Below are 12,600 nucleotides of genomic sequence, written 5' to 3'. Positions count from 1 at the left end.
TGATGACTTGCTGCTAGGGAACAGAAAGACAAATAACCAAATAAAACCAGACAAAACTCAAGGCCCTTACTCCAGCAGGGGAAAAATAACTTTTTATTTCCACAGCACTTGGACCCTTCCTCCACTGTAGGACCAATTAGCCTCCCTGCAGGACCAAGGCACCAGGGTTTAGCAACCCAAGACTCCTAGTCTCATATAGCCTCTATTCCTCCACAACCTGGAAGAGCTCTTATAAACAGTTGCCTCCGCCTTTTAGGGAAGTTCTTAGCCACAACTGGAGGGCCTTCCCTTCAGAATTGGGAGGTAGGATGGTTTCTGCTGGGTAGGGCTGGTCCCAGTGTAATCTGCTTCCCCACATCTGGCCAGCACAAGGAGAAATCACGTGCGGCTCCATCTCAATGGCCAGCACCGATGCACAGTGCATATTGAGACCAAGGTCCTGCTAACACATAATGTTTAGTCACATACAGAATCCTGTTATGGGAGAAAAGGAGCACAATAAGGGAGAACAGTGGGAAGAAGCCCTGAGGGGCCAAGTTGTTCCCTCCAGTGGAGATACTTGAAGAAGGGGGCTGAGGGGACAGAAAACTCCACTTGGTTCCCCTCACTGACTTTGAGAACTTGGACACTCTGCTCCAGCACAGGTGAATCTGGCCTTCAATCTCTTCCACCTTTCACTTATCCCCCAGGGAGGACGTTGTAGCAAAAGCAATGGCCCAGAATCAGCACCTGGGATTCCCCTGGGTTGTAGGTAGGTAGCCTGAGGGGCATTTGCTGTTGCAGTTTACAGAAGTGGGTAGTTGGCTAGAGATTCAGCTGCCTCTTTTGTCTGGGTTCTTATAGGCCTCAGCCCTACAATGCGTTCTACATAGGCAGATCCCTGTACCCATATGAACCCCCACTGTAAAGATGTAGGGGTCCATCCACAACACCGGACTGCTTAATCATTGGCTTAGCAGAAAAGTCTGAGAGATAAAGAATTCAGGAAAACTGACTAAATACAAAGCAGACTCCTAAATCCTACATTCAGCTTTTGTAGCTCACTTGGCTATTCAGTGCTTAAATGCTCATCCCTGTCTAATAAAAACAGAAACAAAAACGACCTGAGAAGGTATAGTATATTATTTGTCATGTCCCATAATCAGTTGTCATCAGTTCTGAATGCAACTGAAATCAAAGACTAAACTCTAATAAGAGAGCCTGCAGCCCTATGTGTGTGTATCATTCATCTCTGGGAAGATTCTACAGGTTGCGCCAAGATGCTAGCATTTGCAGCCCTCTTATCTTCATACTTTTGAATGTTTCCCAGGGGATCTTTTCTAAGTTGTATGGTCAGTTTTTGGAAGGAAGCGATAGTTGTGTTCAGCTTCCATGTATGGTGAAAAATTGCTTCCTTTAGTTATTATGCCAAGATAGGCAGGAAAATACTTATCCTTGTCTTCCAAGGATATGATCATTATCCGCCTTGAGTAAAAGTGGCGCAGAAAGTGCCCGAAATATTTTAAAGGGGAACCCTACATGTTGCCATCACATGCTATTGAAACAGTCTCATCTCTCCCTGTTTATTTTTGAATGTCCCTCCTGCAAATGCCAAAAAGAGTGGAGTGGATTGTTATTAATTTGCTACTCTACTCAGAGCACAGCCAAAAAAAAAGGTAGCAGCTATCTGACCTTGGGGTGGGACTAGTGGGGTGGAATGACTGGCTGTGCCAGAATCCCTACAGAGGCTTTGGTAAAGTGCAGGCTGGAGAGCAAGTTTCTATGCCCTTTAGCAGGATGCAGCATGCATCTTTCCCTTACATCCTCCAACTAACCCCTGCCGCCTGGGGTGGCAGAAGGCGGATCCATGGAAGTGCTGGACATGCATGGCACCTGCGTTCCCAAACCTGACTGTGGCTAGCCCCTGAGCTGAGATGCAAAGGGAGGGAGGAGGAACCTGGCACCCTTTCTGTCTTGTACATTCACACAGGCCCAGTGTGATTTACTGGAGAGCCAGTTCAGACATATGCAGGTACAGTCAGATGTATAAAGCGCTTGCTAAATTCTAGATTTGGACGTAGAGACAGCTGGGAGCTTGGAAATGGCATATGGAGATAATTGGTTTAAATCCATACCAAGGCGGTTGTGACTGAAAGTTATCCCTAGTTTGCCAGCAATACAAGGTGCATCCCAGAGCATCTCCTGAAAAGCCATTTCTACAACCACACCTACAAGAAATGAGCTAGCAATTATAGTTATTTCTATTGAGATATAGGACAACAAATTCTATATTTTGCCATGCTGCAGACTAGCCTTTGCAGAGTGTTTGTATCTTCTTACTGATGGTTCTCTTCTACTTCTTTTCCCTACACTTCCCTATTGTTCTATTACCTTGCCCCAGATCCCCTTTTATTTTGTCATGTCTGAAATTACATTGTCAGCACTCTGAGGCAGAGACCAAATTTTCTTATCTGTATTGTGAAGTGGCTAGTGTATTTCCAGCATAAATAACAACAACGTAAAGAAGCCTGATTAATTCAGAGCACATTGTCGAATGTATAAAGGTTAGCAAGTATAATGCCTGAGTGCCCACATGTTCAAGGACTTATGGCAAGGTTACTCGGAGACCTTTAAGGACCAAAAGATAAATGAGGTTGGAGTCCTGATCACCTAAGCAAATAAAATTTAGGCTCTAGCTGCCCATCAGTAGTAAATAAGTAGCTAAGTGAAAGTGGCAGTTTGTCATGGAGTAAGTGGACATTTTTCAAAGGCGTTATACTATTTGGCTTTCAAAGTCAGAAAAAATTAGTAAAGACATCAAATATATAAACTATTATCCCTGAAGCGTCTTTGGATGGGGTTTAATTTCTGTTAGATGAGGGGAGAACCGAGAGTCTTTCCCCTATTGGGGTGATAGGGTCTCTATCAGCTGTGAGACAGCTCTTGTGACCAGAAAAGTGACCAGCTCTAGGACTACTCCATCCTTGATTAGTCTCTATGAGATGGGAACTGGGCGGAGAAGCAAAAGATGCCAGAAGAGAAAGGTGGGGTGGAATGTGTGGAAACTACATTATCATACCCCTGCTTCAGAAGCACTCCCTTACCACGGCCAGTTCTTTCTCTTTATACTCTTTTGAAACCATCAGACCAGATCCATCACAAGTAGATTCTGGACTTCCTCAGAGAGACAAAAGTACAATGCCAGCACCTTACCATCAGTATACTGCATTCAGAATTTATAGACTGGACTCATAAAATAACCCAAAGAGACAAATCTGTACACAATTGCCAAGTACTTCCAGCTACAGACTAAGGCAACTAGTGTTCATGACAAGTCATGGTACAAACACCACCACAAAACTGTGCAAAGCTAATAAACACTATTGTAAACAAACTCTACAAATTTTTATCATGACTCGTGAACACGTTTAACAATTAAATTATTTGATTAGACTCAGACTAACTGAATCTGGCTAAGGGTTTAGAATGGGGAGTTTAAAAAAAACACACTTCTCTTCTCAGAGCAAATCCTTTTTTTAAAAGGGCTTGTGTCTGACTGACAAATGAGAATTAGACCTGTTAGAAGCTTAAATGTTCTATTCAGTTCTTAAGCCTTTTCTTCAGGTAACTAATAGCTCCCCAGACCTGGTGGTATGAATTTTCCTACCACCCTTTCTTAATTACACATGCACTGACAGAAAGAGAATTGTGTGATTCCAGCCTCCAGATTACATTATCTGACAAACATGACAGAGAAGGCTCAATCTTCAAATCGAACAGTATCTGGTTAGACTAAACAGTAGTGGTACAAGGTTATGAGCCACAGAGCAGGAAAACAATTAATGGAGTGTTACTACAATCTGTTATGAGAACAATGCTTCATAAGTTGAAGCAGGTCAAAATTTTTGTTCAAAAATGTTTTTCAGTGAAAAAATGGCTTTTTCTAAACAAAAATTTTCTGAGATTGTCAGTTTCATTGGAAATTTTCCATTTGTTTTTCAATGAGCAACTGAGAAACTGACAACTGATTTTTTTTGTTCAGTTTTCAGTTTTACATTTCATAGAATCATAGAATATCAGGGTTGGAAGGGACCTCAGGAGGTCATCAAGTCCAACCCCTGCTCCGAGCAGGACCAATCCCCAATTTCCTCCCTTTTTCTATTTTGCCAATGAAGAAAGGAAAAAAGGGGGGAAATGTGGCAAAAATCTCAAAAATGATTTTTTGTTTATTTTCAAAAGTCCAACATGCTTCACATTCTGGTTCTGGATTTTCATTAAAATTTTCTGCAGAAGTTTTTTCCCAAAAAATTCAGAACACTTTTTAAAATTTTCCATGAAAAACTATTGTCATTTTTCAACCGGTTCTATTGTACATTAATGGCTTAGAGCAACGTTTCTCAAACGGGGGTCTGCGAGGGTACTCCGAGGGTAAATTACACAAGAAAATCGGTGCAGTATGGTGTCAGTTACACAAAAATGGAAGTATCAACACAGGTTTATTAAACTTAGAATCATCCACAGACAATACCATGAGACCTCATTACTCCTCTGAATGTTCCAGAAGAGGGCTTAACATTTCAGGGCATATAGTTTTGCAGAAATTCGGGACTGTGGGGTCACTTGGCTTGTAGTAAGGAAGGATGGTAGAGACCAGAGTGTGGTTGTGTTGTAACGAGTGTTGTAACAAGTTGCTGGACAGGGCTAGTGAACACACAAACACTCCAAGCATGCTTGTGTGTTGGCTGGGAGCATCCAGACAACGAGCTAGAGCAACAGAGCTTGTTAAGGCACTCAGGGTTACAGGACAAGGGGAGACACAACCTTTCTCTGGTCTAGGTTGAACGCCAAAACACCCATATCACTGTAGTATCTGAGTACTTCCCAAAATTAATTAAAAGAACTACATTCAACCAAACACTCTCACTCGTCTCCACTTACAGAAAGGCCATTGCATATCTTGAAAGATACCAGATTTTTTTTCTTCCTTACACCTTTCCTCTGTGGGCTCAATCCTAGAAGGTGCTGGCCCCAATCCAAAGGACATAAGTACATGCTTATCTTTAAACACATAAGTAGTCCCATTGAAATCAGTGCCACTACACACATCCTCGAGTGCTCTGTTGAATCAGCCCCCACCAGGATTGAGCCCTAAGCATGGGTAAACTGTGAAAAGAATTATGAGTAAAAGCCATGTCATGTAAATGGTTCTGAATGATGTGAACTCCATGCTCTCTCCTCTCCTTTATGGGAGTTTCACAGGTTAGGTGTAGCTATGACAGTTCTGTCTCCTGCACCCATAGTCCTCCCCCTTGTTTTCATTGTTTCACGTTTTCAGCGGCTGTAGTTGTCATGGGAGGTCATGGGTGAGAGTAACAGATGAACCTTTCAGGAAACCCATGGAGTGATATGAATATCAGGATGGAGCCCTTGATCTTGATTATGTAGTTTGTGAGAGTGGAATACCAGTGTGATCTGGGTGTGGCGGCTTGTGATGCTGAGCCAGTCGGCTGCTGCCTCTTGTTTTCAGTCTTCCCGAATCAGGAGTAAGATGACTACAGTACCATGCACTCAACTTCTATGGAGAATGTTAAGTCACGATGGTGGTAGCTTTTAAAGATTTTGACAACAGATAAAGGTGCTTCCCTGCTCATTATTTCTCATTTAATATCAGAATAGGGGGTATCAAATTTGGATCTGCTTTTTCAATGGTAGCAACTGATTGTTACCATTTGATGCCAAATAAATCGGAATATAAATTCTGCACAAATTAGGCTATTTCATCTTTGCTTATCTCTGGGCTCCACTGCACATTCATCGGTGTTGCCTCTTAAATATAGTTTCCCTTTTTATAAGTACTCTCCTCTCTCCCCTTCCCCCACCTCCCCTCTCTTGCTAAGTCCTGTTGCTTCCAGAATGTCAGCACAAAAAGGGAAAAAGAGGTCATCATCATCTTGACTTGTCATGTTGAATCCCTTCATTGGCTTCCTGCCTCTTACACCTCCCTTTCAAGCCCTGCATACACCCCTGCTTTCAGTTTTTCCTACTCACCTATGGCTCCCCACACTTTTCCTAATCCTCTGGCCTTCCTGCTCTCAGGGCCGTCCCTAGAGATTATGGTGCCCTATGCAGCCCCCAAGGGGGAGCTGGCCCTGGGCCTCCAAGGGGGGGCATCCCAAGCTTCTGCGGGGGGTTGCGCCCAAGGGCTTTGGGAGGCAGGAGCAGCCAGTACAGGAAGGCAGCAGGGGTCAGCCCCGCCCCCGCACTCATGGGGCAGTGGGAAGTGGAATGACCCTTCCCCGGCTCCCAGGCTTGGAGGAAGGGGGAGAACTGCCCCCCAGCACTCACCGGTAGCGTGGCTGGGAGCTGGTAGAGCAGGGCAGGCCTGACTCCGACCCCTGCTGCAGCCCCCCGGGATGCACAGCTCAGGGGAAGGAGCAGAGTGGGGGCAGGACTGGGGCAGAGCAGGGGCAGGAAGAGGTGGGGCAGGGCGGAGCAGGGGCGGGGCTGAGGGGAAGGGGTGGGGCAGGGGCGGGGGCAGAGGCTGCTTTCCTGGCCCTGCTGTGCGCAGCCCACTAGGGGCTGGCTCAGCCAGCTGGGGGATTGGGCTGGCCGCTGGAGCTAGAGGCAGCATGCAGCTGCGTAGGGCACCAGGAAATCTGGGGCAATTTGGTGCCCCAAATTTCCTGATGCCCTATGCAGCTGCGTAGTTTGCGTAGGGGTAGGGACAGCCCTGCCTGCTTCCTTCATTTTTCAATCCATTTCAGTTTCTCACCTTTAGCAGGGATTAAAGAGAGGAGGGCCGGGGGAACGCAGTTGTCCTTCTACTAAAAAGAGGGGGAGAGCTCTCCCTCTTCTCCCTGGTTTGAGTAAGCGGAACCACTGGCCATTTCTCCCACCTTCCCCACTCCATTGGTTGGTGCGGTAAGAGCTCCCTGCTCCTGTTTCAATCTACTTTAACCACTGCTTTCTGCCATGCTGCCCCCATGCCTTGGACAGGCTCTTGTGTCTTGTCTGCCAAGCTCCGTCACCTTCAAAGCCTACTTCTAAAACCACTTCTTTCCAGGAATCCTTCTTAATTCCTCTTCATCACTTATTGTGCTCATCTTCCCTATTGGTAATTCCTGTTCCCAAGAGCTATCGTTCAATATCTTGTTTGTCTTAGGCCCTGACATTGCCAACACTTACAACCAGGCAAAGAGTTATGCCAAGTGTAATAGTAACTGTTTGCAGGATCAGATCCTTAGACTGAGTAGGGAACATGTTTAATTATGTTTGAGAAGTGCACTGTAAATGTATAGTTCTAGATATATACTTTTTTTTATTAATAATAAACCATGACCTGTGATTTACATGCAAAATTGGGAAATACCATATTGCCACTGGGTCAAATCTGAGGACTTTGCTTCAGCAAAATTTCTATTGGCTGTACCAGCCGTGTGCCTCAGGAAAATTGGAAAAAGGACCTCTGGATTGTTCCCTTATTATTAATGTTTTGGGGTTTATGTCACCGTAATAGTAGAGGGAAAGAAGAAGCCTTTTCTTCCAAATACCTTGCAACAATGTTAAATCTCAACTACTAGGGTAGGTGATACTCTAATAATCAACCCAGGATGCCAAGTTTGAAAAGATCAGAAATGTACACTTGCATGTGTGCACAAATGAATGGTCCTGTCATTCTTGCTACTGACTCCAGAATAAGACTGAAATTGGCAAATATCCTTTCTCTCTCTGTTACATTCGTGTTCAGTCCCCTTCTGACTCACAAGAACAAAGCTGGCAAGAAAGGACACAGAACAAAAAACTGGCTAACTGATAGGTCTCAAATGTAATTGTAAACGTGGAATCATCATTGAGCGGGTGTGTTTCCAGTGGGGGGTCCCACAGGGATTGGTTCTTGGCCCTACACGGTTTAACATTTTTATCAATGACCAGAAGAAAACATATCATCTTCATTGATAAAGTTTACAGAGGAGATAAAAACTGGGGGAGTGGTAAATAATGAAGAGAACAGGTCACTGATTCAGAGTGATCTGGATTGTTTGGTAAACTGGGTGCAAGCAAACTATGTGTTTTAATATGGCTTAATGTAAATATATATATGTAGGAACAACGAATTTAAACCATACTTACAGGATGAGGGACTCTATCCTAGGAAGCACTGACTCTGAAAAATATTTGGGGGTCGTGATAGATAATAAGCTGAACATGAGCTCTCAGTGTAATGCTGTGGCCAAAAGAATTAATGAGATCCTCTGATACATAAACAGGGGGATCTTAAGTAGGAGTAGAGAGGTTGTGTTACCTCTGCATTTGGCACTGGTGTGACTGCCACTGGAATACCATTTCCAGTTCTGGTGCCCACAATTCAAAAAAGGATACTGATAAATTGGAGAGGGTTCAGAGAAGAGCCACTAGAATGATTAAAGGATTAGAAAACAAGCTGTATAAAGATAGACTCATAGAACTCAATCTAGTTATCTTAATAAAGAGAGGCTTAGTCTGTAAGTATCTACATGGGAAATAACTAATAATGGGGAAAAAGCATAACATGATCCAGCGGCTGGAATTTGAAGCAAGACAAATTTAGAGTAGAAATAAAGTATATATGTTTAATGGTGAGAGTAAGTAACTATTGGAACAATTTACCAAGGGTCATGACAGATTCTCCGTCACTGACAATTTTTAAATCAAGATTGAATGTTTTTCTAAATGATAGAAAATTTCCCCAAAATAATTCATAAGACAGAAAAATCATACTTGTCTAATACTGGAGTCTCTGTATTTACAAATTTTTTCTTAAAAGCCATATATACACTTATTTTCTTTTATTCAATAAATAAAAAATTCTGCTGTGTATGAATTTTTCAAATCAATACTAAACTTTTTTTTAAAAGCCATGAAAAAAGTAATCTATTTCTCATTGGGAATTATTACCAAGCAAGTTGATACTCAGCTGGATACTGGTAAAGCTTTTCAATGCAATAAATAGTGCTGATATAATTTCACTGACATACAGATCAGAATAAAATAGCTAGTTCAGAGCCCAGTTGCTTGAAATACATTCAAATATGAGCAGCTATGAGAAGTGGGAAATAAAACAAGAGCTTATAAAATTTCCTGCCAGTATACCTAGTTCAGTAAAAGAAGAGTTGATTCCAAACATACAATGAGGTTTTACAGCAGAGGAAAGATTGTTATCTTACACAAAGTCCAACATGTAAAGGGAGAAAATAACCATTTTAATAAGGTAAAATTATTGATTACACTCAATATAATAGCCTGGGGGGGAATCATTTTCTAAAATTACAAGAATTTACTATTTATTAAACGTGTCACCCAAATATCAAAATATTAAGGTAATTAATAAGAGACGGTCAAGTATATAAAATGGTACAAAGAGAGCATTGCAAGCAACCTCCTTGCAGTGTGATTCATCAAAGCTAATTGTACTTGAAGTCCTGTGCATGGATTGCCATTGTTGATGTCCTCCTGCTCACCCTCATTGCTAGCATACGTAAGAACTGAAGTTGCCATTTCCCCATAAGGTGTGAGGAAAGTGTCCATGAATGGTAATCCATGTCAGCTTCTAATGGCCACCTTTTTTGTAGGAGAACTCTCTCTCACTTTATAGTACCTCAAAGGTTTCCAAGACTGGAGATCTTAAAGCAGAAAGTGGATCCTTAGCCACTGAGAGGCCTCTGAATTTGTTTACAGTTGCTATCACATCCAATGTGAAATTATTCTTGCCTACCTTCTCTCAGAACAATGCTAAGTGATGTGTTCCTTAAACACATTGGACTGACAAAGACTTTGACAAAAAGAGAGAAGGATCAGATGTAACACCAACAAGACCCTGGTGATCGGTGGGCAGGATCGAACCTGGGGCCTCTGAAGCTTAGTGCATGAGCTTCTACTGCAGGAGTCTCAAACACCACAGAATTATTTCCTGCGGCCCGCCATAGGCGCCGACTCCACCGGCAGCCAATCTCCCCCACACCCTGAGTGCACCGCATCCCCACTCCTCCGCCTACCTCCCAACGCTTCCCGCCACCAAACAGCTGTTTGGCAGCACTTAGGACTTTCCAAGAGGGAGGGGGGAGGAGCGGGGAGGTGGCCCTTTCAGGGGAGGAGGCAGAGAGGAGGCAGGGCCAGGGCGGGGATTTGGGGAAGGGGTTGGAATAGGGGCGGGAGGGGGCGGAGTTGGGGTGGGACTTTGGGGAAGGGGTTGAAATGGGGGTTGGGAAGGGGTGGGGCCGGGGGCAGAGGAGGGGGACTTTAACCGAAGTAATTCTAAAAGTAAATGTGTGTTTTGTCATTTGAATGAGGTGCATTACTGAGTGTTTATATTTTATTAAAACCCCTCTTTGCATTACAATTTTTAAAAAGTTAATACAGTGACTTTTAATAGCATACTATATTACTCTTCATTTTTTTCACTTTTGACTATACTTTTGTATCTTTGTATGAAAAGGTTTCAGTGATGCAGCCCTTGGGCCAATGTACTAGTCCTCATGTGGCCCTTGTGGTGATTTGAGTTTGAGATCCCTGCTCTACTGCATGAGCTAAAAGCCACGTGGCTCTTAGCTAAGGCTGTAGCAGTCTCATTAATCTCTAAATCGTCTCAGTGCCACTAGAGGGGGACAGAGAACCACATCTAAGAGGTGTGTGGGTTACACAGACACTAAGCATATAATATCAATGGAGACAAAAGCAAGCAGACTTTATTGTTAGTACCAAACTTACTGGGAGGTGAATACTTACCCTAGGGATCTTACACAATACGCCTAGAAATCAATGGAAACAAAAAGAAAAGGAGTATTTGTGGCACCTTAGAGACTAACATTTATTTGAGCATAAGCTTTCATGAGCTGCAGCTCACTTCATAGGACGCATTCAGTGGAAAATACAGTGGGCAGATTTATATACATAGAGAACATGAAACAATGGGTGTTACCATACACACTGTAACCAGAGTGATCACTTAAGGTGAGCTATCACCAGCGGGGGGGCGGGGGGGAGAGGAACCTTTTGTATTGATAAATCTCCCCACTGTATTTTCCACTGCATGCATCCGATGAAGTGAGCTGTAGCTCACGACAGCTTATGCTCAAATAAATTTGTTAGTCTCTAAGGTGTCACAAGTCCTCCTTTTCTTTTTGTGAATACAGACTAACTGTAACTAACATGGCTGCTATTCTGAAACCTGGAAAGATTCTGACTTCAATGGGCACTGGATCAGGCCCTAAGTGAAGATGACGCTTTTTCTCCCTGACTCCCAACAACCCACCTCGCTCATCCTCAGCAACCTGCCTGGCCTCCCATCATTGTCAATTTTTTCCTTCCAAAAGGGGAATCTCGTTTTTGATCAATTTCCTGTAGCTGGCATCTTGAAATACTACCCATAACCCAAGGTCCTTTGCATTGAATACAAAGATGCTTCAAAGGAAACATCCATCACAGAAGATTTTGGAGTACATTTGAGACTGAAGTTGTTTGTAGCACATGGCAGAACAGAAACCAGGAGATGCGTTTTGGAGGGGAAACCCAGAATGAACGAACTCCACAACCCGACACCAGCTCAGGGATGCCCTGTTGGTGAGTGACCATGATAAGACTTATTTTCCAGCAGTGCCCCCTTAAGTGTGATAGGTGACTGCCTACTCTGCTATGAAAGGCTTCCCCCTATGAAGATGGAGAAGCTGAATCCTTATATATCTGGCAGATCATTTCCATCCTTTCAGCTTCTTGGAGCTGCTGGAGCTTTGTTTTCACCAAGTGGAGTTGTTGGAAACAGATGGGGCAGGAACACTGAAAGGGAAGAGATAAGCAATTCTCTGTATTTCCCACTAGTTCAACTATACCCACCAACCTGTGTGTTACAACTGTGGTAAGAGGTGCCTACTTTCCCGGGGGTTTACAACATAAAACCTTGGGCAATAGGTTCAAAAGCACCTATGTCACTTAGGAGCACAAGTCCCATTGAAAACATTACCCTTCCTATTTTAAATATAAATTTATAAACCCCTCAGTTAATATTCCCTTTTCCACAAACAAAACTGTATAGTAGGAAGGAATTTGCATTCCCTAACTTCATGCTACCTGATTAACAGTGATATGCTCAGGTGTAGATCAGATTCAACAAGTTTGACCTAAGATAGCAGCAGAGGTTGTGCAGTTTTGTGCCAAGATCTGACGACACTAGATCAGGCTCCTTACCAAGCTCTTCTGAAGAAAGAATAAAAGGGGAGAGGTGGGAGAATTGGAAGGCAATAGCAGACTTCGCTAGCTATCAGAACTGTGTGTGGCTGGAATGCCTCCAATCTTCGAAGCTGAGGATTAGGATAAAAAAAAAATCAAATTGAATTGCTCTGCCTTTTGGCATCATTGCAACTTCTAGAAAAACTAAACTAAACTAAGGCAAAAATAAGAGGCAAATCTTTGAGTAGGTCTAATGACAAGTCTAGTCTGCTTAGCAGCCATGCCACTCCATTAGTTTGTTAATTAGAGACATCACATTCCCCGCACACTCCACAGCTGCACCTTCCAACAAACTGGCTGCTTTACACTGGTTCTGGTAACGGGATGCAGGTATCCTGTCTTACTCTTCTCCTTCATCTCCTG

This window comes from Chelonia mydas, chromosome 11 (genome assembly GCF_015237465.2).
Source record: "Chelonia mydas isolate rCheMyd1 chromosome 11, rCheMyd1.pri.v2, whole genome shotgun sequence".
Taxonomy (NCBI): Eukaryota; Metazoa; Chordata; order Testudines; family Cheloniidae; genus Chelonia; species Chelonia mydas.
This window is presented reverse-complemented; position numbering follows the sequence as displayed.